Genomic DNA, 26,665 nt, shown 5'->3' on the forward strand with positions numbered 1-26,665 from the left:
TGACTTTATGATCTTGGCCATTCTGACTGGTGTGAGGTGGAATCTCAGGGTTGTTTTGATTTCCATTTCCCTGATGATTAAGGATGTTGAACATTTCTTTAGGTGTTTCTCCACCATTTGATATTCCTCAGTTGAGAATTCTTTGTTTAGCTCTGCACCACATTTTTAAAAGGGTTATTTGGTACTCTAGAGTCTAACTTCTTGTGTTCTTTGTATATACTGGATATTAGCCTTCTATTGGATGTAGGATTGGTAAGGATCTTTCCCCAATCTGTTGGTTGCCATTTTGTCCTATTGACAATGTCCTTTTGCATTAAAGATGCTTTGCAATTTTATGAGGTCCCATTTGTCAATTCTTGATCTTAGAGCATAAGCTATTGGTATTCTATTCAGGAAATCTTCTCCTGTGCCCATGTATTCCAAGTTCTTCCCCAATTTATCTTCTATTAGATTCAATGTATCTGGTTTTATGTGGAGGTCTTTGATCCATTTGGACTTGAGCTTTGTACAGAAAGATAAGGATTTATCAATTTGCATCCTTCTATATGTTGACTGCCAGTAAACCCAGTACTATTTGATGAAAATGTTGTCATTTTTTCACTGAAGGTTTTTAGCTCATTTGTCAAAGATCAAGTGACAATAAGTGTGAGGGTTCATTTCTGGTACTTCAGTTCTATTCTATTGATCTACCTGCCTGTCCTTGTACCAATACCATGCACTTTTTTAAAATTATTATTGCTCTGTAGTACTGCTTGAAGTCATGGATGGTGATTCTGCCAGAAGTTCTTTTATTGTTGGGAATAGTTTTAGCTATCCTGTTTTTTTTGTTTTGTTTTGTTTTGTTTTGTTTTTGTTTTTGTTTTTTGTTATTCCAGATAAATTTGGAAATTGCTCTTTCTAACTCTATTAAAAATTGATTTGGAATTTTGATGGGAACTGCGTTGGATCTGTAGATTGCTTTAGGCAAGAAGGCCATTTTTATTATATTAGCCCTGCCAATTAATGAACATGGGAGATCTTTCCATCTTCTGAGATATTCTTCAATTTCTTTCTTCAGAGACTTGAAGCTCTTGTCATACATATATTTCACTTGCTTGGTTAGAGTCACACCAAGGTATTTTATATTATTTGTGGCTATTGTAAAGGGTGCCATTTCCCTAATTTCTTTCTCAGTCTCTTTATCTTTTGAATATAGGAAGGTTACTGATTTGTTTGAGCTAATTTTATGCCCAGCCACTTTGCTGAAGTTGTTTGTCAGGTTTATAAGCTCTCTGGTGGAATTTTTGGGACATTTACATATACTATCATATCATCTGAAAATAGTGACACTTTGACTTCTTTCTTTCCAATTTGAATCCATTTGACCTTGTTTTGTTGTCCAAAAATCCCTGGCTAGGATTTTGAGAACTATATGAAACAGATAGGGAGAGAGTGGACAGCCTTGTCTAGTCCCTGATTTCAGTGGGATTGCTTCAAGTTTCTCTCCATTTAGTACGATGTTGGCTACTGGTTTGCTGTATATTGCTTTTACTATGTTTAGGTATGGATCTTGAATTTTGATCTTTCCAATACTATCATCATAAAGATATGCTGGATTTTGTCAAATGCTTTCTCAGCATCTAATGAAATGATCATGTCTTTTTTCTTTGAGTTTGTTTATACAGTAGATTACATTTATGGATTTCCATATATTGAATCATCCCTGCATCCCTGGAATGAAGCCTACTTGATCATGGTGGATGATTGTTTTGATGTGTTCTTGGATTGGGTTGGCAAGAATTTTGTTGAGTATTTTTGCATTGATATTCATAAGAGAAATTGTTCTAAAGTTCTCTTTCTTTGTTGGGTCTTTGTGTGGTGTGGTTTAGGTATCAGAGTAATTGTGGTTTCACAAAACAAATTGGGTAATATTCCATCTGTTTCTATTTTATTGAATAATTTGAAGAAGATTGGTATTAGCTTTTCTTTGAAGGTCCGATAGAACTCTGCATTGAACCCATCTGGCCCTAGGCATTTTTTGGTTGGGAGATTATTAATGACTGCTTCTATTTCATTAGGTGTTGTGGGATTGTTTAGATCATTTATCTGATCCTGATTTAACTTTGGTACCTGATATCTGTCTAGAAAATTGTCTGTTTCATCTAGATTTTCCACTTATGTTGAGTATAGTCTTTTGTAGTAGGATCTGATGATTTTTTTGGATTTCCTCTGTTTCTGTTGTTGTACCTCCCCTTTCATTACTGATTTTGCTGATTTGGGTATTGTCTATGTGCCCTGTGGTTAGTTTCACTAAGGATTTATCTATCTTGTTGCTTTTTTCATAGCACTAGCTCCTTGTTTGGTTGATTCTTTATATAGTTATTTTTGTTTCTACTTAGTTGATTTCAACCCTGAGTTTGGTGATTTCCTGCTATATACTCCTCTTAGGTGTGTTTGCTTCTTTTTGTTTTAGAGCCTTCAACTGTACTGTTAAGCTATTAGTGTATGCTCTTTCCATTTTGATTTTGGAGCCACTCAGAGCTATGAGTTTTCCTCTTAGCATTACTTTCATTGTGTCCCATAAGTTTGGGTATATGGTGCCTTTGTTTTCATTAAAAATTCTAAAAAGTCCTTAATTTCTTTCTTTATTTCTTCCTAACCAAGTTGTCATGAGTATAATGTTTTTCATTTTCCATGTGTATGTAGGCTTCCTGTTGTTTTGGTTGCTACTGAAGACCAGTCTTAGTCTGTGGTGATCTGATAGGGTACATGGAATCATTTCAATCTTCTTATATCTGCAAGGTCTGTTTTGTGACCAAGTATATGGTCAGTTTTGGAAAAGGTACTGTGAGGTTCTGAGAAGGAGGTATATTGTTTTGTTTTAGGATTAATGTTTTATGGATATCTGTCAGATGCATTTGGTTCATAACTTCTGTTAGTTTTACTGTTTCTCCATTTAGTTTGTGTTTCCTGGTCTGTCCATTGATGAGAGGGAATGTTGAAGTCTCCCACTATTATTGTGTGGGATGCAATGTGTGCTTTGAGCTTTATTAAAGTTTCTTTTATGAATGTGGGTGCCCTTGTATTTGGAGCATATATGTTCAGAATTGAGAGTTCATCTCGGTAGATTTTTCCTTTGATGAGTATTAAGTGTCCTTCCTTAGTTTTTTAATTCTTTAGTTTGAAAGTCAGTTTTATTTGATATTACAGTGGCTACATAAGCTTGTTTCTTCTGACCATTTTCTTGGAAAATTGTTTTCCAGCTTTTTACTCTGAGGTGGTGTCTTTCTTTGTGCCTGAGGTGAGTTTCCTGTGTGCAGCAAAATGTTGGGTCCTGCTTGTGTATCAAGTCTGTTAGTCTATGTCTTTTTATTGGAGAACTGAGTCCATTGATAATAAGAGATATTAAGGAGAAATGATTGTTTCTTCCTATTACTTTTGTTATTAGAGGTGGAGTTATGTTTGTGCATCTCTCTTTTTGTTTTGTTAAAAGAAAAATAATTTTTCTTTTTCTACTGTGTAGTTTCCCTCCTTTTGTTGTTTTTTTCCATTCATTATCCTTTGGAGGGCTGGAGTTGTGGAAAGATACTATGTAAATTTGCTTTTTCATGGAATACCTTGGTTTCTTCATCTATGGTAATTGGGAGTTTTGCTGGGTCTAGTAGCCTAGGTTGGCATTTGTGTTCCCTTAGGGTCTGCATGAGATCTGCCCAGGATCTTCTAGCTTTCATAGTCTCTGGCGAGAACTCTGGTGTAATTCTGATAGGTTTGCCTTTTTATGCTACTTGACTTTTTCCCTTACTGCTTTTAATATTCGTTCCTTTTTTAGTACATTTAGTGCTTTACTTTTTATGTGACAGGAGGAATTTCTTTTCTGGTTTAAACTAGTTGGAGTTCTGTAGGCTTCTGTATGTTCATGGGCATCTCTTTCTTTATATTAGAGAAGTTTTCTTCTATAATTTTGTTGAAGACATTTACTGGCCCTTTAAATTGGAAATCTTCACTCTCTTCTAAACCTATAATCCTTAGATTTGGCCTTCTCATTTTGCCCTGGGCTTTCTGGATGTTCTGGGTTAGGTGCTTTTTGCATTTTTCATTTTCCTGACTATTGTTTCAATTCTTTCTATGGTATATTCTGCATCTGAGATGCTCTCTTCTATCTCTTGTATTCTGTTGTTGATACTTGTATCCATGACTCAGTGAAGCAGTATAGAGCAAAATCAGAACAGGGAAGTGAGAAGGGTTCGGTGGGAAATCAGGGGGACTGATGGGACTTTTGGGGAGTGGGGGTCCAGAACAGGGGAAATCATTTGTAATGTAAATAAATATATCAATAAATTAAAAAAAAGAAATATAAGTCTGGGCTGGTGAGATATCTCAGTGTTTAAGAACACTGGTAATCTTCCAGTGGTACTGAGTTCAATTCCCATCAAAAGCATGGCAGTTCACAACCATCTATAAAGGAATATGATTCACTCTTTTGGCCTGTGAATGCATATGCAGCAAAACACTCATATATTAAATAAATAAAATAAATCACACACACATATGTGTGTGTGAAATAAAATAAATCATATATATATATATATGTTTGTGTGTAGACAGACAGACAGATAGATAGACAGACAGACAAATAGATAGAATGTTTATTTTAAAAATCCAGGCCATGTATGAAGGACACGCAGTCTGCTGTATAGGTTTCAGTGTGGCAAGGAAGTGAGCTCTGCATCCAATATCCAGAGAAATGTGTCCATGCCCAAAACCACTTCATACAGCTTTAGAGTAGATTTTCCATCCTTGAAGTGATTGCTGCTCACAAGCAACCCAGAGCCACAAACACTTAAGTTGCTCTTGGATATTGTTTTAGACGGTTTTATTTGAAGATAATTTGTTATGTGACAATAGGTGACTGATTTATAGAAGATCTATAAATGACTTGACTGAAAGTTTTCCATTGTGTAGGAACCACAGAGCAGGCTCAAAGGATCTCTTTTAAGTTCCTGGAAAAGGAGACAACAGATTCTTGTCATCACAACAATGAGGCACCTAAACACCATTTTGTTTCTGTGCTGGTATTATGTAACTACATAATCGAAGCAGATATATGGTTCATTACCCCTTGGAACAGGCTTCTTGCTTTTAGCCTACAATGCCTTTGCTCTGATATTTGATCTTGCTTTAGTCTGCTTTGCATTATTATAATATAATGAAATACCAGAGACATTCTATTTAGGAAGCTATGGAAGGTCCATTTTGACTCATGATTTTGGTTCTAGTACAATAGTATATGGCCTTGCTTCACCAGGATTCTGTGATTGCTGGATGGTCATGGCAAGAACAAGGCAAATACAAGCTAAAAGGAGAGAAGCACAGAGAGAGAGACAGAAACAGAGAAACAGAGACAGAGAGAGACACACACAGAGAAAACATCCTGTGAACTGAAACTCCTGTAAGGAAAAGAAAACAAAAAAAAAAGGAAGAAAGAGAAAGGAATGAAATATGGAAGGGAGGAAGGAAGGAAGGAACAAAGAAGGAAGGAAGGAAGGAAGAAAAGCCACATCAATATTAAATTATCTATAAGGATAAATGACTGATCTTTGAGATAGTAAAGAGGTAAAATATTGCAAATAAGATTCAAATTATCTTGGGAAATTTTCAGTCCATTTTGAAATCCATGTACTGCTCACCCCTATGTCTGACCTAACTAACATCCGTATTATCATTAATCTTAAAATGCATTCTTAGTAGACCTCTATTTTTCACTAATCCAAATCTAAGGGTGTAGACAAATAGATACTGTAAGAATCTGAGTTTTGCTAGCTCTATATTCATGGTTCATGGATCACTCAAATTTAGCATTAGAATAAATTATCTCTTATTACCTTTGTAGTGGGAACTGTTTTGTATTAATAGGGGCTGGCACCCCACAATCTTCAATGACTTGAAAATCTTATACTAGTTCAACTTCTTAAATATTCTACCATCTTCCAATGCGGCTACACTGAAACAGAGCCTCTAACACATGAAAATTTGAAAGACACTTATGAGAGAAGCCATCAAAGAAAGGCTATGCCAAGCAAGTGAGTTTGCTGGAGATGGCCTACTGTTTTTCATGGCTGCAGTGGGTGCACTCTGGAGAAGTATAGCCCCAGAGATTTCATCCAAGGATTGATTCTGATTGCTGATTCACCTTTCTTGCCACTATTACATAGCTTAATGATTCTTGGACATCAGCCAATCCTATTGGGCAAATTTCCTTCTGATCAATATAAATGTCAACTTTGCTGTATTAATGCTGTTTAGAAGAATTAATGATTTTATAGAATTCCTGATTTGCATCAAATAATTTTAGGAAGAAAGTTTAAGTAGATGGTGTTAGTTGTTTTACAAGAAAGATGTAATTAATTTAGAATCAAGAATAGAATGTGCCCACTCTTCATAGAATAGTAAGTAAAGTAAGGAATACAATGAGCTTTCATAAATTAAACTAAGAAGATAAATAGGCTTAGGGCAGATTTGTGAGCTTCTTGTCTGGATAGCAAGGGGTTCTTGAGCCAAAGAGAAAAGAGTCCAAATAACTAAACCTTTTTCTTAATCCCCTACTGCTATCAGCAGAAGTTAACTTGCCAGAAGCCACAAGCTTCTGCCCCAGAAATAGAAAGAGTCAAATTGCCAGATGCCAGTAGCTTTCAGCCCCACTTGCCAACTCCATAGTCCTTTTTTCTGCCTTCCTTGGGAAACTGTTTGCAAGTCTTGCCCTTGGCACACTCATCCAAATTATAGCAATCTACTTACTTAAAAGCAATCAATTTATCTTAGGTGGTAATAGAAAATGATACTGCCAAAATATGATCTTTAGACAAAAGGATTAAAAAACAAAACAAAACAAAACAAAACAAAACAAAACAGTGTCTCCTTGTGTACCTCAAGATATCTTTGAACTCCTACTGCAGTCTTCCAGGTGTTGGGATTACAACTTTTAGTTGTAGACAGTTGGGAAGAATCATATGCAAAGGGGAAATCATTTGAAATGTAAATAAAGACTATATTGAATAAAAATATACAAAAAGATACATAAATTAACTGAAGATTGCAGTCAAAAGGCAGATTGTGAAACAATGAATTTATAAAAAATATACACAAATTTCCACATCTAGATAAGGAACTATTGACAATTGTTAGCTACTGGTAAAGAAAGAAATGGTTTTCACTAAAAGTGAATCCTGATTAAGTTGACCAAAGTCTAGTGGAAAGTCATAGCTCTGAGAATATTAGAGCAGCACAAATTGCCATTGATAGGAGAAAAGGGGAAAATTGTCCTATGAAATGGATCTAGGAAGAGTTAGTTAAGGGAGGGGGAATGTCATAGAAAAACCAAATAACCTTATTAAAAAATTAGGGTACAGAGCTAAACAAAGAATTTTCACCCAAAGAACTTCAGATGGCTGGGAAGCATCTTAAAAAATGCTCAACATCATTAGGGAAATGGAAATCAAAACAACCCTGAGATTTCACCTTACACCAGTCAGAATGGCTAAGATTAAAAACTCAGGAGACAGCTGGTGTTGGCAAGGATGTGGAGAAAGATGAATACTCCTCCACTGCTGGTGGGGTTGCAAATTGGTACAACCACTCTGGAAATCAGTCTGGCGGTTCCTCCGAAAACTGGGCACCTCACTTCCAGAAGACCCTGCTATACCACTCCTGGGCATATACCCAGAGGATTCCCCACCATGTAATAAGGATACATGCTCTACTATGTTCATAGTAGCCCTATTTATAATTGCCAGATGCTGGAAAGAACCCAGGTATCCCTCAACGGAGGAATGGATACCAAAAAAATGTGGTATATATACACAATGGAGTACTATTCGGCCATTAGAAACAATGAATTCATGAAATTCTTAGACAAATGGATGGAACTGGAGAACATCATACTAAGTGAGGTAACCCAGTCTCAAAAGATCAATCATGGTATGCACTCACTAATAAGTGGATATTAGCCTAGAAAATTGGAATACTCAAAACATAATCCACACATAAAATGATGTCCAAGAAGAACGGAGGAGTGGCCGTTGGTTATAGAAAGAGTCACTGTAGCAGTATAGGGCAATACCAGAATAGGGAACTGTGAAGGGGTAGATGGGGGAAGAGGGGTAGGGAAGAGGGTTTATGGGACTTTCGGGGAGTGGGGAGCCAGAAAAGGGGAAATCATTTGAAATGTAAATAAAAAATATATTGAATAAAAAAAAGATACTCTTAGAAAACTAATAAAAAAAATAAAACCATATATAATAAAAAAAATGATCTCAGTCCTCACATTTACCTAGTAGCAGAAAATAATTTGGCAAATTCAACGCTTGTCATGGTTTGACCCAACGCTATCCTCCACGAGGGTATTCATTGGTTCTCACTTATTGGGAGGCTCTGGGAGCATTTGGAGGTAAAAGCAAACTGGAAGAAGTTGGTGAGTGTGCACATGTATGTTAGGGTTATGTCTTACCCCAGGCCCTTCCTGGTCACTGACTATGCTTCCTGTCTGCCACTCAGTGAACAGACTCTACTCATGCTCCTACTGGTTTTATATTCTCCCTCAACCATAGTCCCAAATTCCATGCAAGGACCTATGAACTGAAACACCTAAAACTATGATCCAAGATAAGTCCATTTTTTCATAAGTATTTTTCGCAGGGACAAAAATGGTTATGTAGTATCCCTCCTTTCTGTCCTCTCACCATGCATTACTTTAGACCTTTACCAGCCAGAAGACAGCACCAGAAGAATAACAGAATTTACTCATTGCCTTACTTTCCCCTATATTTGTCTCTTTCTAATTTGCCTACTCAAAAGTGTCAGTGCCCTTTCCTTCATCTTCTCTAGAAAAGCATATTTGTTTTTCTTTGTTTAGTTGCTCTGTAAGCACATATTTCTTCTGCCAAACTTTTCAGTTACTCATCTCTGGGTAGTCCCAAGTGTAATATTTGCAACATAAATGTTAATATACTTCAGTTTGTTTTCCCCTTGCTAATTTCTCTTTTATCAGTCTAATTTGAAGAGGCCCAGGCAGAGAGCCTCGGAACTAAAAAAAAAAAAAAAAAAAAAAAAAAAAAAAAAAAAAAAAAAAAAAGAAAAGAAAGAAAGAAAAAAAAAATCCCTATCCTCTGGTCTAAATCAGATTCTAATGTTGCATTTTGGTTCAACTATAGAAGGCAAAAGACAATGTGTTGATGGCTGGAAATGAGGAAACAACCCATGTTATTAGCCTAAGACAGATTCCTAACAGGCTCATGACAATTACGAGGAGGATTAAGCTTGTGAATAGAGACTCTGCAGGGCACAAATGAACCAAAAAAAGTTATTAAATCACTCTGAACAGTATCTGCTTTGGTAAAATTAGGTTAACAATATTTGGAAGAGATTTTGTGGTGATTAAATGTAATGCTGCTTTTAAGAGCATTTCCATCTATAAAATATCATTTTAAAACTAGTCTCCAAGTAGCAGGGTATTGTTTAAGAGCCGTGTTAATGTATTAATCCACTGAAGAAATATTGCCCGAGCAATTACTAGGTTCAGGCACAGACTTGGGTGGAGCAGTGAGGGAAAAGTTGGCACTACCTGACCAGCTGGGTCAGGTTAGTCAACCCTGATCAATACTGTGGGATATAATGCAGCCTCATTGCCTGCATATCTGAGTATTTTGATAATGGTAAAAGAGGAAATATGTCATCTTCTATCTCTCTTAGCTTTTGAATTTGGGACCACCAATAGGAAACACACGATAATTTTATTAACATGTGTATCACATACATGAGAGGATCCAGAAACTTAAGTGGGTGACTCTGACTTGTGACATTGTTTTACTCTCTAGTCCAGGGTGGCCTAGAAGACTGTGTAATCTAGGCTGGACTCAAAATGTGGAAACTCTTCTATTCCAGCCTCCTGAAATTAACAATTTGAGCCACCATGTTTATCACTAATTTTTTCTTGAGATAGAGTGTGACTTTGTACCCTGAGCTTGCCTTGAACAGTCTGTGATTTTTCTGACTCAGCAACCATGTCTGGTTCATTTCTACGGGTTATGTGTTATATTAGGTTAATCCAAAGGGAAACTGTTTGGGGGTATCTAGGTATGTGATGGCAAATTATGAAAAAGTGGCTAAGAGAGGATAGAAAAATTAGACTGATGGTTAGGTTTGCACACAGATTTAATCCTATTTGGTCTGTAGATAAGAGTTACTAGGGACCCTACTCTTCTTGGCATCTTCACAAATGCATTTTATTTATAAAAGTAAACTTCTTTTCCAGTAGGAAAACGGGCCTCTTTTAAAGTTATACCTGTATCTGCCCATTCTCCTATTTCCTTTAGGTCAAAATAGTCCATAGGCCAGAGAGATATATTTTAACACAGCTTGTCTTAGTGCTCTTTGTAATGAACAAAACACAGCCATTCTTTATTCTAAAGGAATTTATATCCAGGTTAGGAAATCAGTATTTGTAAATAACTAAATGGTAGCAGAATTCTAGTTGTCACTAACAATGAGGTAGAGGCACATACAAATGGAGATTTAGTCTATGGAAGCAAGTAAAATGATGCCTCTTCACAGAGACCTGTGAACTGTAACTTTCTTTTACTACTCCATGTATCTGTTAAAGCCTGTAATTGACTTAATGGATTACTCACAGCAAGTCCTTGATAGAAACCTGTATTTCTATTATCTGCTCATGTTACTGAGTTGCTATACCAAACTACAATAGAGTCTGGGGAGTTCTATCAAAGTACTAGTAGAAATTAAAATGTATACATTAACGTATGTATCCCTAGTCAGCTTGACAGTGTGAGAGCCTCCATTGAAAATATAGACACACACACGCATACACACACACATACACACACACATATTTGCACTTAACATACACTCAATCTGAGGTTAAGAGAGGATGAATTCTCAGGAAAACGCTTGAATGGGAGACTTTTCTGAGAAAGAGAAAGAAATGGTGTGTGGAAAGTCCATGAGGAACAACAATGATCCACACAGAGAATTCAGGCTGCCCCAACTCAGAGGAAGAATTAAGCCCTTTTATTGGATTGCTGGAATAGCTCAAGGTTCAAGAAATAGTGCTATTATGTCACTTTCATAAAAGCACTAATTCCATTTATAAGAGATATGTCATCATAATCTAACACTGCTAAAGCCCTACCTCTGATCTCATAAACTTAGTGATTAAAATTTCAACATAGTTTTTTTTTTTTTAGGTGTGGTAGCAGATAAATATGGCAGGAAGATTATGAACTTATTATCATTTTGGGCTCCATAGTGATTTCCAGGCAAGTCTCTGATATAGAGGAAAATTTTATTTCAATTTTTTTGACCTGTTAATTAGGGGATAGCATACTATTCAACCTCTAAGAGAAATAATTTCTTGAATGATATATTACATATTCCCACAGTCATGTTTTGAACCTATTTATTTTCCTCTTTCTTTCTTTCTTTCTTTCTTTCTTTCTTTCTTTCTTTCTTTCTTTCTTTCTTTCTTTCTTTCTTTCTTTCTTTCTTTCTTTCTTTCTTTCTTTTTTTTTTGCCACACTGGTGTACTGGCTGGTTTTGTGTGTCAACTTGACACAGGTTGGAGTTATCACAGACAAAGGAGCTTCAGTTGGGGAAGTGCCTCCATGAGATCCAGCTGTGGGGCATTTTCTCAATTAGTGATCAAGTGGGGAGGGCCCATCATGGGTGGTGCCATCCCTGGGCTGGTATTCTTGGGTTTTATAAGAAAGCAGGCTAAGCAAGCCAGGGTAAGCAAGCCAGTAAGGAATATCTCTCCATGGCCTCTGCATCAGCTCCTGCTTCCAACCCTGCTTCAGTTCCAGTCCTGACTTCCTTTGGTGATGAACAGCAATGCAGAACTGTAAGCCGAATAAACCCTTTCCTCTCCAACTTGCTTCTTGGTCATGATGTTTTTGCAGGAATCGAAACCCTGACTAAGGCAAATTGGTACCACCTTAGTGGGGTATTCCTGTGACAACCTGACCATGTTTTGCAGAGGACTGTGGAAGGACTTTGGAACTTTGGGCTAGATGATCCATTTGGTGTTGAGAGCTCTGTGGAATGTTCTGTAGGAGCTTGGAAGATAATGTTGAGAACAGTGCAGAACATGGAGGGCTGGCTTGTGAAATTTCAGAGGAAAGACTCTTACAGTGGCCATGTTTTGATTGTGAAGATTCTGTGGTTTTGGTTAGCTGGGGCTGAAGAATCAGTTGTGATTAACAAGATACCAGAAACACTAAAGCAACCCTTTGTGTTACTGGAACTATTGATTCTGGTTAGCTGGAACTAAGAAATTAGCAGTGATTAAGAAGAGACCAGCATCACTGAGGTGAAATCTTCTTGGAAGTATTTTCTGAGAGCACAGAGAGTGTGTTCCAGAGATAGCCACAGTTGTATTTTTGTGCTGTGGCTGGACTTGGTACTGTGTAAGAGTCACCCAGATGGTACTGGTTTTGAAGGCACGAAGGGGTCATGAAGAGCAGCTGAGGCTCTTGGCACAGTGAGAGGCCCCAGAAGGCCTTTGTTGAAGGTGCAGCCTCAGTTGCAATTGATGGCCCAGGACTTGAAGGGGTCATGCATAAGAGCAGAGGCTTGTTACCATGAAGAGAGCCCATGAGAGGCTATTGGTGAAGCCTAATTACAGTGGAAGATAGCAGTGTTTTGGAGATGCCAGTACCATGTGATGACTACCAAGAACAGCAGCAGCAGTGGAGTACAGGCAGCTGGAGCCTAGAAGACAAGCTGTGTGCTACAAAGGGTAGAGCTGGAGAAGTGACCCAAGCCCTTGGAGGAGCCCAGAAGATCGTGAGTTGGATCCCAGACATTGAACCATTGGAGTTTGAGTTTTGCTTTTGGTTGTGATTGTGCCCTGAGATGTTCACCCTCTTGAAGGAAGAAAGTATTTTAGTGGAGCCCACATTTAAGATACTTTGAATTTTTAAAAAGACTGAATTGTAAAGATATTCGACATTTTAAAGTGATTGAACTTTTAATATGCAAAGACTGTGGGACTTTTAAAGTAATTTAGATCTTGGGGATGAATAAGAAAGTAAGGGTTGAGGCTTAATAGTGATGTGTTTGTGTGTCAAGTTGACAAGGGGTCGATTGTACTGGCTGGTTTTGTGTGTCAACTTGACACAGGTTGGAGTTATCACAGACAAAGGAGCTTCAGTTGGGGAAGTGCCTCCATGAGATCCAGCTGTGAGGCATTTTCTCAATTAGTGATCAAGGGGGGAGGCCCCTTTGTGGGTGGTATGACCTCTGGGATGGTATTCTTGAGTTCTATAAGAGAGCAGGCTGAGCAAGCCAGGGTAAGTAAACCAGTAAGGAACATCTCTCCATGGCCTCTACATGAGCTCCTGCTTCCTAACCTGCTTGAGTTCCAGTCCTGACTTCCTTTTGTGATGAATAGCAAATGCAGAAGTGTAAGCTGAATAAACCCTTTCCTCCCCAACTTGCTTCTTGGTCATGATGTTTGTGCAGGAATCGGAACCCTGACTAAGACAAATGGGGACCAAACCTAGGGTATTGTATCTGATAGGTTATTACATTACCACTGGTCTCCATCTTATTTTCTCTTCACCTTTTGTTGAGACTGAGTATATAGTCCAGGCTTGTTGACAGCATTGTATGTATGTGGTCTAGGGTGTCCCTGAACTGATAATTAGCTTCCTTAGTGCTAGGGTTATAGGTGTGTGTTAACACATTCAGGGTTGAATGGTCATGTCTGTCTGTCTGTCCATCTGTCTGTCTCTGTCTCTCTGTCTTTCTCTCTGTCTCTGTCTCTGTCTCTGTCTGTCTCTCTCTCTCTCTCTCTCTCTCTCTCCTCTCTCTCTCTCGTTGGTATGAGAGTGCATGTAAATATCAGAGGATGACCTCGTGTCAGTCCTTACCTTCTACCTTTTATGAGACAGTGTCTTTTGTTGTTTGCTGTTACAGATGCCAGACTAGTTGGCCTGTAAGATTCTGGGGATTTTCCTACTTCTACTTCCCATTTTACTGTAAGAGAACTGGAATAGCAGTTGCATGCTAATGCTCCCAGCTGTATGTGGATTCTGGGGATTTAAAACCAGGTCCTTATGCTTGCCAAGCAAGTGTCACTAAGTCATCTTCCCAATATGAATGAATGTTGACCTTGAAATATGATCATGATTGATTAGGAAGCAAACCCACAAAATATGTTAAGAAGCTGTTTTCATTAATATGTTAAAAGAAATCTAAAAAGCCACTACAAAAAGTATTTCAATGCATACAAGTGTATATGCAGCTACTTACTTATTAAAAGATGAACAAATTGAACGAGTTAAAATACTTTATAAATTAGCAAATATAAATTTCAAAACAGAATAAAAACAAAAGTTTGAGGTCCATAGCTATATAAAATAGAAAGTGATCTAATTAATTGCTGTGGCTTTTCTTAAGATTGTCAAAATTTTGGCTTCCGGGCAGCCAACAGGGAGAAGTCGGTGTGCTCCGGTGAGTCCAGCGGGCCCCAGCAGGAGCCTTCAGGTGCCTGCTTTGGGATCTGAACAGCCTGGGCCACAGCACTAGGTTTCCAGGAAGTGCGGGAGAGCTGGTGTGCACCCAGAGGCAGTCTGGGAGCTCACAGCATAGCTTGCACCTGTGGCACAGAGCTTAGGCTCCAGTCTGGGGGCCTTTAGCAGTAGCCCTCAGATCTCTCTGCTTCCGGATCCAGATCAGCCTGGGCGGCAACACCACATCTCCAGGTCCTGCAAGTGGCAAGAGGGGCTTCTGGGAGGCCAGCAGGGAGAAGTCGGTGTGCTCCAGTGAATCCAGCAGGCCCCAGCACCCCAGGAAGTGCAGGAGGTAAGCTGTGCACCAGAGGCCACCTGGGAAGGGGCAGATTGCACTGGTGAGTCCAGCATTGACAAGACCAACTAACAGCAGTGAGAACTAGATGGCAAAAGGCAAATGCAGGAATGTCACTAAGAGAAATCAAGGCAATATGGCAACATCTGAACCCAATTCTCCTTTAACAGCATGTCCTGGATACCCCATCACAACAGTAAAACAAGATTTGGATTTAAAATCACTGGTCATGATGCTGGTACAGGAACACATGAAGGACATACTTAAAGAAATTCAGGAGAAAATGGATCAAAAGTTAGAAACCCTTGCAAGGGAAACAAAAATCATTGAAAGAAATCCAGGAGAATACAAAAGCCAATAATGAGGAAACACAAAAAAACCCTTAAAGAAATACAGGAGAACTTTGGTCAACAGGCTGAGGTCATGAAAGAGGAAACACAAAAATCTCTTAAAGAATTACAGGAAAGCACAAACAAGCAAGTGAAGGAGCTAAGCAAAACCATCCAGGATCTAAAATCAGAAGTAGAAACAACTAAGAAAACTCAAAGGGAGACAACTTTGGAGATAGAAAGCCTTGGGAAGAAATCAGGGGACAGAGATGCAAATATCAACAATAGAATACAAGAGATAGAAGAAAGAATCTCAGATGCTGAAGATACCATAGAAACCATGGACTCAACAGTTAAAGAAAATGCAAAAAGCTTGAAACCCAAAATATCCAGGAAATCCAGGACACAATGAGAAGACCAAACCTAATGATTATAGGCATAGATGAGAGTGAAGATTTACATCTTAAAGGACCAGCAAATATCTTCAATAAAATTATGAAAGAAAACTTCCTAACCTAAAGAGAGAGATGCCCATGAATATACAAGAAGCCTACAGAACTCCAAACAGACTGGACCAGAACAGAAATACTTCCTGTCACATAATAATCAAAACACCAAATGTACTAAACAAAGAAAGAATATTAAAGGCAGTAAGAGAAAAAGGGCAAGTAACATATAAAGGAAGACCTATCAGAATCACAGCAGACTTTTCACCTGAGACTATGAAGGCTAGAAGATCCTGGGCAGATCTCATGCAGACTCTAAGAGAACACAAATGCCAGCCAAAACTACTATATCCAGCAAAACTCTCAATCACCGTAGATGGAGAAACTAAGATATTCCATGACAAAACCAAGTTTACCCAATATCTATCTATAAACCCAGCCCTACAAAGGATAATAGGAGGAAAACACCAATACAAGGAGGGAAACTTCACCCTGGAAAAAGCAAGATAGTAACCTTTCATCAAACCCAAAAGAAGTTAACCAATCAAATTTAAAAAATAACGTCAAAAATGACAGGAAGTAACAATCAGTATTCCTTAATATCTCTTAACATCAATGGACTCAATGCCCCAATAAAAAGACATAGACTAACTGACTGGATATGTAAACAGGACCCTACATTTTGCTGCTTACAGGAAACACACTTAAGGGTCAAAGACAAACACTACCTTAGAGTAAAAGGCTGGAAGACAATTTTACAAGCAAATGGTCTCAGGAACCATGCTGGAGTAGCCATTCTAATATCAGATAAAATTGACTTTCAACCCAAAGTCATCAAAAGAGACTCTGAGGGACACTTCTTGCTGGTCAAAGGAAAAATAAAACAAGAAGAACTCTAAATCCTGAACATCTATGCTCCAAATGCAAGGGCACCCTCTTTTGTAAAAGAAACTTTATTAAAGCTCAAAGCACACATTGCACCTAACACAATAATTGTGGGTGACTTCAACACTGCACTTTCCTCAATGGACTGATCAGGAAAACAGAAACTAAACAAGGACACAATGAAACTAATTGAAGCTTTGGACCAATTAGATTTAACATATATATATAGAGAACATTCTATCGTAAAGCAAAAGAATATACCTTTTTCTCAGCACCTCATGGTACCTTCTCCAAAATCGACCATATAATTGGTCACAAGACAGACCTCAACAAATATAAGAAGATCCAACTAATCCCATGCCTCCTATCAGATCACTATGGAGTAAAAGTGGTCTTCAATAGCAACAAAAACAACAGAAAACCCACATACATGTGGAAACTGAACAATATTCTACTCAATGATACCTTGGTCAAGGAAGAAATAAAAAAGAAATTAAAGACTTTTTAGAACACAATGAAAATGAAGACACAACATACCCAAATCTATGGGGCACAATGAAAGCAGTGCTAAGATGAAAACTCATAGCCCTGAGTGCCTCCAAAAAGAAAATGGAGAGAGCATACATTACCAGCTTAATGACACACCTGAAAGCCCTGGAACAAAAAGAAGCTATTTCACCCAGGAGGAGTAGAAGCCAGGAAATCATCAAACTCAGGGCCAAAATCAATCAAGTAGAAACAAAGAGAACCATACAAAAAATCAACAAAACCAGGAGCTGGTTCTTTGAGAAAATCAACAAGATAGATAAACCCTTAGCCAGACTGACCAAAGGGCACAGAGAAAGTATCCAAATTAACAAACTTAGAAATGAAAAGGGAGATATAACAACGGAAACTGAGGAAATCCAAAAAATCATCAGATCCTACTACAAGAGCCTATACTCAACACAACTGGAGAATCTGGAGGAAATGGACAATTTCCTTGACAGATACCCAATACCAAAATTAAATCAGGACCAAATAGATCATCTAAACAGTCCCATAATGCCTAAAGAAATAGAAGGAGTTATAGAAAGTCTTCCAACCAAAAAAAAAAGCACAGGACCAGATGGTTTCAGTGCAGAATTCTGTTAGACCTTCAAAGAAGAGTTAACACCAATACTCTTCAAACTATTCCACAAAATAGAAACAGAAGGAACACTACCCAGTTCCTTCTACGAAGCCACAATTACGCTGATACCAAAACCACACAAAGATCCAACAAAGAAAGAGAACTTCAGACCAATTTCCCTTATGAACATCGATGCAAAAATACTCAATAAAATTCTTACCATGTGCATGGTATGCACTCACTAATAAGTGGATATTAACCTAGAAAACTGGAATACCCAAAACATAATCCACACATCAAATGAGGTACAAGAAGAAAGGAAGAGTATCCCCCTGTTCTGGAAAGACTCAGTGAAGCAGTATTCGGCAAAACCAGAACGGGGGAAGTGGGAAGGGGTGGGTGGGAGGACAGGGTGAGAGAAGGGGGCTTGCGGGACTTTCGGGGAGTGGGGGGCTAGAAAAGGGGAAATCATTTGAAATGTAAATAAAAAATATATCGAATAAAAAAAAGATTGTCAAAATTTTGATTCTGATTTTTCTACAAGTATAAAGAAAAGTGAATATTTTCACTTCATTAAAGCCTTTTTTAGGAAACCCCAAGGATCAGGAATGGGAGGAGACAGGGGATATATAGAGGGTCAGGAATTTGAACAGAGGTATATAGCAATGGGCGATGGGGAGCTGGAGTAACCACCAGCAAGTTCCAGATGCCAGGAAAGCAAGAGGCTACCAGGACCCAACAGAGATTAATTGAAATGCCCAAGAAAAGTGCGGGAGAACCTGTAGAGACCATATCCAGATGTTAGGCAAGGGCCCTGGTTGGGGGATAGGGCCACCAACTCATTCCCAAACTTTCACATGGGAGAAGTCTGAAAAAGAAAACAAATGCAAGGTTCTGAGAATCTTTCATGTGAGTATTGAGTGGACAGGCTTAATTCCTTTAACATCAAATTATGACAATATTTGTGAAATGTTTCCAATCAGGGAAGCTCTTTAGAGACTCAGTGCCCAAAGTTGCTCATGGAAGTGGTTCACATAGGTATTGCTTGCGTAGCACAAACCAAATTCTAGACTCATGGAAAATAAGTGACATAAACTACATTTTTTTGTACTATTTAAGCACTGAGGATACTCTTTTCACTTAGGGGATTGTGGGAATTCTCCTTAAATTTAAGATTTAAATTGTGATGTTATTCAGTGTTTATTTATTATTTGGAAGTTATATCTAAGAAGTCATTATAGTGGAGCTGGAGAGGTAGGCCCTGTATACTCTACAAAGTTCAGTTCTCAGCCCTTAATCAGGGAGTTAACAACTACCTTTAACTCCAGTTCCAAAGAGCCCTCCTCTTTCTTCCATAACCATCAACACACAATGCCACCTCCACCTCTGTCACACACATATAAATATTTAAAAATGAAATTGTTTTCTAAACAATTCAATCATTTTCTCCCATTTTTTTCTTTAAGAGTTTTTGCTCTAGATTTTATATGTATCAGTCACCTAATTTTCATATATACATAATAATTTCTGTATATGGACACATGAGTGTCCAAGTTCACTCACATAGCTATAAGTATCATATTCTTCAGTATTACTTGCTTAAAAGGCAAATTAAATATTATTTGCTTAAAAGGCAAATTATTGTGCCAAAATTTTTGTTGAAAATCAGTTGACAATAAACATAAAGATTTATTTTCATTTCTGAAATATGTTTCAATGATAAGTACATGGCCTTATCTCAATATTCCATTGCTTAAATAATTGTGGCTTTGTGGTTTTATGGTAAATTAATAAATTAGAAAGTAAAGTTCCCAAAATTTGCTCTATTTTTCAAATTATTTTAGGTATTATAAGCTTTTTGTATATGTATGTATATACACATGTATATATGCAATCTTTACATGTGTTAAGATCAGTTTTTAAGTTTGCACAAAAGGCCTATTGAATCTGTTGTTTTGTTTTGCTTTTTATTTCATTGAATTTGTAAATAAATCTAAGTAAAACTGTACTCTTAAATATTTTGAACCTTCCAATCCATAAGCATGGAATATTTCTTCATTTAATTGATACTATAAATTTCCCCTACCATTTTTTTTTTGTAATTTTCAGTGTACCATCTTGATTTTTTTAGCTGAATTTATTCCCAATGAATTTATTGGTTTTGGTGTGAGTCTGAAAGAAATTAGTCTTAAGTTTTTGATGGCCTCTTGAATGTAGAAAGATATTTTTCTTTTATCTTGTATTTTATCAGAATATACATTGATCTTGTGTTCTGTTCTCTCAGTTATTACTTAGAATCATTGTCTTTGTTCCTTTCTTAGTATATCCTTTATGTAGGATCATATCAACTTCATATAGATAGTTATATATTTTCCTTTTGAATCTAGATGCATCTACCATCCCTTCATTTGATAGCATTTGGCTCAAGTACATTTTTGAAAATATATCTTGCTTCTTACATTATGCGTGAATTATTTTACCACTAAGTACAATGGTCATTGTATATTTTTGGTAGATAATCTTAACCAGGATAAGGAATTTGTCTTTTATTTGGAATTTCTAAAGAAGCTTCTTGTCCAACTGTTGGATTTTATTAACTTCTTTATGGATATCTCTCAAGATGATTATGTAATCACCATCCCTTAGTCTGTTAATACGATGTACTCCATCATTTCCTTTTGTCATATTAAACTATCATGGTTTATAACATGGTGCTTTACAGGATGGCAGAGTATCGTGCTGAGTTCTTTAAGAACAAACGTTCTTTAAAACAAAAAGTTCTTTAGAACAATGTGAGGAGCTATGTATTTCTGAATTTCTCAAGCCTTTCATGTATCTGATTTCTCTTTCTCCATAATTTAGTTATATTAACTACAATCCTCTGGAAATCAGGAATATAGAAATTTGTGACAAACTCAAATTCAATTGTAAATTATTGGACAAATGTGCCCAAGATACCGAATCAAAATTTATAGGACTCATTCGCTTACTGGGTTGCTGCCACCTGTCTAAAAATGATTCCCTTTCCTCCTCTCAACTCCTCTACATACCCATTAGTTCTTCTCCACTTGTTTTCACCCTCTACTCTGCTCCTTTTCTTTCCCTATCTCTCCCTATTTTCCTCTTTCTCTCTCTCTTGCCACTCTTTCACCAGCAAAGCCAAGCTGGTATTAAAATTACGGCCTTTCTGTCTCACCTCCCTGAATATTGGAGTTATAAGCATGTATCACACCACTGTTTATGAAGATGCCATTTACCAATTTTCACAAACCCTTCAGAGGAACTGATGCATCTTTGAAATTTTACCTTCATATGCTCAGAAGTGCATTTCTCTGTACTATTTTTAGTAGTAGCGGTATTAGTCTTATTCTTGTAGGCTAAGATTTAAAAACAATCCTTGTGGAGATATTCACTTTCTGAGTTATTCTCCTTTCTGGGAAGTCATTAATTGTTCAGTTTCGTGCAGACATTCCTGAGTTTATTGTTTACTGGAACTTTCTGTTTATTTAAGGCAACAGTGTTGGAAGATTACAAAAAGTAACTTTGCAGCATTTACATCAAAAGTAGTGCATTTGGCAATCTTTCACCTTCTTTGTGTGTTTCCCAGGGCTTGACAAATAACACATTCTGTGATATCAGCACAGAGTGTCTGCACTTCAATTCATGATAGTCAAGTTATTATTAGCCTGGTGCTGTGGTGGCTGAGACTTTCTGTCCAGATTGCCACTTCATGTCTGAAGTATTTATTTCCCAAGAGTGTTAGTTTCAGCCAATTTAGTGCTGAGTCCATCTTCAGGACTTATACTTGGCAAAAATGGTTTCATTTTCCAAGGTCATATGCCCTTTTTACAGGCCACCAGCACTGAGTTTCTGACTGGTCCACAAAATAAGGGCAGTCCTTCTTTCTATATTTGATGTAGCTCAGAAGGGTCACCCTACCTTCAAAGTTTTACATGAAGTTCACTGGTCTCTGGGGCAACTATATTATAACAGTTTCCCACATTCCATTATACACACAACATTACCTGTGAGTATATTTCCAGGTACCCCAGCTTAGGTACTTATAAAACGTCTAGAAATCCCTGATATGAAACCCTATTTATGGGAGTTAATTTATCAATAGCCCCTTTCTCATTTTCCTTACGAACTGAACTCTATATTATGCTATTAATGGCATTGCTTGAAATTTTTAGTTTTCTGACTGCAATGCAAAATCACCATCAGAAACTACTCTGACGAAAGTGTCTCAGCTAAGTGAATAGATAGATGTCTTACCAGTTTCTATTTCCTTCCTCTTTGAAAAGTATTATTAATGTTAGAAGCAAAGTTATGTTGGTTACTTTTCTCATTTATGTGGCCAAATATCCACCAAGAAGCTGCTTATAGGGAAAGCTTTATTTCAGCGCATGGTGTCATGTCAGCAAAGGCATTGTGGTAGAAGTAACTCGCTGCTCTTACGGTCTTAGAGTGGGGCTATTTGTTCACATCTAGGTAAATCAGGGTTCAGAAAAAAGGCAACGTCATTATTCATATGATTTTCTGATTATTTCTCTTTAATGAGTCCTAAGGTCCAATCTTCCCTTATCAGCTTGTCCTTTCAGGAAACACATTCCCAGACAGACACAAAGGTGTCTTTACTAATGCTTTAGGTGTTTCTAAATCCAAACAAACTGACAATCTGAATTGACCATCAGAGGAGAGGAAGGAAAAAAAAAACCCAAAAGTCTGAAACTTCAGATGTTACAGCTTTCCATTCCTGAGTAAGTAACAGCCACCACTTAACTTTTCATATGAAGAAAACCAAAACAATGACTTCATTTTAAAACATTTAAGGACTACTCTCACTCTATTGCCATCTGTCCTTCCTCTGTTTCTTCTTGTCTTCATTCCTTCATTTCTTCTTCCTTTACGGGTGTATGAATGTTCATGTAAATGAGTCTCTATGTATATCTGGAGACAAGAGGAAAATCTCAGATATTCTTCAGGAGCCATACATCGAGAAGAGAGAGAGAGAGAGAGAGAGAGAGAGAGAGAGAGAGAGAGAGAGAGAGAGAGAGAGAGAGAGAGAGAGAGGAGAGACAGAGAGACAGAGACAGAGAGACACAGAGAGAGATTTTAGGAGAGAGAACCTCATTCATTTCAAAAGCTCATAATCCTGTCCTCTTTTTTTTGAAAGTACTTGATTGTGCCTATGGTAGTGGAAGTAAAGCTATATAGTACATCACATTTAACAGGTCTTATTTGCCAGACGTAACAGTGCATGCCTTTAACCCAAGCATTACACAGGAAGAGGATCTCTGTGAGTTTGAGGCTAGCCATAAGAACATAGTGAGGAAACTGCCCTGTCTGTTGGTTTCTATCTCTTTCTGTCTTTGTGTCTTTCTCTGTCTCTGTCTCTCTGTCTGTCTGTCTCTTTCTGGGTGTGTATTTCAGTGCACATGGGGACTATGTGTACAGGGGTGTATGAATGTTCATGTAAATGAGTCTCTATGTATATCTGGAGGCAAGAGGAAAATCTCAGATATTCTTCAGGAGCCATACATCATTTTCTATGACAAGGTTTCTGGGGCATGACAATTATTAGGTTAAGCTGGATGATCAGTGAGCTTTCTGGATTCACCTGTCTCTTTTTCCCTGGTTCTAGATTATACATGTGTGCTAGCTGCACCTCCATTTTTGTGTGCATGTTGGGGATTGAACTTGGGGCTTTATGTCTGCATGGTAAGCATTTTACTAAGGAAACTATGTCTTTAGCCTTTTTTCTCATTGTTTAGAATGACCTACACTTACTTCAGCCAAAATTAATTATTGCTTTCATTGGTCTGAAAATAGACCACATATAATCAATACACATGACATTTAATCTTTGGAAAAGAAATTTACATAAATTATCTTGCATAAGCTATATCATTGTGTTAGAAGGCTAGAGTCATCACCTTTATTTCCTTCGCTCTCCATAACCTCATAGAATTATTTACAAAATTATTCACTTGCTTAAAACTAAATAAAGAGAAAAGTGAATGAAAAAAGGAATAATTAGTGTGGGAGATTGTTTCATAGCACACAGAGCTGGTTTAATGATTTTTAAATTTACATTTCAACATTTTTTAATGTTTTTTCTAGTGTATTTCTGAATTTTAGTAGAAAACAGAAAGGCTAATTTTTTGTGGTTTTGTCTCCAGATGTAAATGCCTTTTTTTTTTTACATTTAATCATTCTAACCACATGTAAGTACAAATGTGTTTATATAAAAAGGAAATTTTCCATTTGAGTCTCAGACACATTAAATAAATTTTCCAAGGTCATTAAGTAGTAAAATTTAGACTTGGATGCTTCTATTTTGAGATATATTATTTATTATTTTTGATTATATTTGTGTTCATGTGAATGAGGTTGAAAGTGGAGTCCAGTGGGTCTTCTGGGGATGGAGTTACAATCAGTTGCCAGCTACTCAATGTCAGTACTGGTGACCAAACTTGGGTCTTCTTTAAGAATAGTATGTATTCTTAACTGCAATGCCACATTTCTAGCCACAAACTTATTTTTATTGGGTTCAATATTTTTTCTATTATGGTAACACCTATATGATTTACCTTCGTATTTCCTACCCCATCTTAATCAGAATGAATTCTTAGATACCAAAATCTGGCAAACACATTCCTTATTTCTAGAGTACTAAATGTTTGTTTTTTTCAGATTCAAACAAAACACATCTCCCTAGTACTTTTTATGGATATTAGGTTGTGGTTGTACAACCTGAGAGGAGAAAAGCATTTGACCATTAGGTTCTATTGTTTAGGCCAGGCTTTGGATTTTTTTCAAAATGTTGCTTGGTTCTCTTCATTTGTCACTATATCTCCCTTTGTCTTTATCTTTGCATTTTCTGTCCTTTTCTCTGCTTCTCTGCCACTCTATTCTTGTTTCTCATCCTCTCTGTCTTTATCTCATTTTCATTTTATTCTCTTTAGCTATCTCCATCTTCATGTATGTGCCTATCTTCATTTTTATCTCTTTTGTGCTTGTATCTTAACATTTTTCTTGGCAATGTACAAATGTGCACTAGGAAGCTCTTTGGTTATTGAGAGTTCTTTGGATCTTCTAAATTAAGTCATTTTGCTAAAAGTTTTTTTTTCTTATAATAACCATAACCAGAAGACAACCGATTAAACAGACGAGATGAATATTTAATGATAAATCCTTGAATACATAGTTTTGTAGATCCCATTATGTTTTCAGAGCCCTTAATGCTCATTAGCTAATTCCTGCTGAGTTTCTGCCTGATGAGCTTTTGTGGTTAATGTTCCCTAGAGAAACCAAAGTATCACAAGGCCTCCTGAACCTTCATCCTGCTGTAGGATAGCTCTGTGTAGCTTACTCTTATATAGAGCAGAGATCAGCAGATGAGAGCTTATAAGCCAAGCCCTTGTACTGCTTGTTTTTGTATGAGCTAAATATGAAGACTGATATTCACTTTTTTTAGATAAAATCTCCCTGTGAAACTCAACCTGACTTTGAACTTATATCCATCTTCTTGCCTCAGTATCTGAAGAGGTGGAGTAATAGGTGTGTGCTACCAACATTTTTAAACATTGAATTTTTAAACATTATGTAAATATGTGTGAGAGTATGTTCACAAGTAAAAGTATGCATGAAAGCTAGAAGAGGGACTGAGATTTCTTGAAGTTGAAAGGAAAGATGTGTGAACCATTGGATGTGGGGATCAGGAAGCTGACTTGATCCTCTCAGCTTCTGAAGAATCACTCAAACCCCTGCCACCAATATTTTTAAAACCAAGGAAATAAACCTATCAGATACCACACATGACATCCAAAGCATACATTTTGTACTGCATGTTAATGAATGTTAAGTTTTCTGATTCTTTAAAAAAAAGATTTATTTATGTATTATATATAAGTTTACTGTAGCTGTCTTCAGACAGATCAGAAGAGGGTATTAGATTTCATTACAGATGGTTGTGAGCCACCATATTGTTGCTAGAATTTGAACACAGGACCTCTGAAAGAGCAGCCAGTGCTCTTAAATGCTGAGCCATCTCTCCAGTCCTCTGATTTATTCTTTACATAATTTAAATGGGGAAAACACATGTGACCTTTCTGTATATTACAACGTTTTCTTATATTTCTAAGGTCAGATTCTTAAAAAGCCAAATGAGAGGAAGAAATGGATACTTGGGCAAATGTTTTACAAAGGACATGCCACCAGATGAAAAAGACTAGCAGTACAGGACAGGACTCAGGAGGAGGCCAGGGAAAGATGTGCATTCAGCTCTAGTCTTGGATCTGTGTGATTCCACAGGTATCAGTAGAATGTTAACAATAGCACATAGAGATAGAGGTAAAATATTAGTAGCTCAGACCAGCGAGTCATTAATAAAGTTCCAACAACTTTTTGTCCTCTGTACAAGTCAAGCTATTTTGACCTAGAACAAGATATATATTTTGACCTAGAACTATGAGAAGTTAGGATTTACAGCCACAATAAGTCCATGATAGAGATTTAGACAGAAAACACACACCAAGTACTGTAAAGATGATACAGGGCATGGGTGGGGTTCCTATCCTGTTACCCTGTTCACAGGTTGGAACCTATCCTGTACTTGATTTCTAGCACTGCCTCACATGAGCTCCAGTAGCCTAGGTACACACACACACACACAAACACACACACACACACACACACACACACACACACACACACATATATGTATATGTATATATATATATACCTAATTGTGCCCAAGAAGGAACCATCAAGATGATGAACATCGAGAAATGCCAATTGTCCATTCTTTACTAGAGGATAAAGTGTGGTGGAATGTTTAGTCTGGATAGGTTAAAATTACGTAGTAAAGAATAAGAATGATTTCCAAAGATTTAGGCAATTTTAGGGAAAAGATAGCAAGCTACCAAGTTAGCAATTACATCCCTATTTATTAGTGCTCTGTATGTGAGGATTTCCCACTTTCTGTGATATAGCTCTTGGTATGTTATTTACTATCACAGCATGAAAATGGGAGA

The sequence above is a fragment of the Apodemus sylvaticus genome, chromosome X, assembly GCF_947179515.1.
Source record: "Apodemus sylvaticus chromosome X, mApoSyl1.1, whole genome shotgun sequence".
Taxonomy (NCBI): Eukaryota; Metazoa; Chordata; class Mammalia; order Rodentia; family Muridae; genus Apodemus; species Apodemus sylvaticus.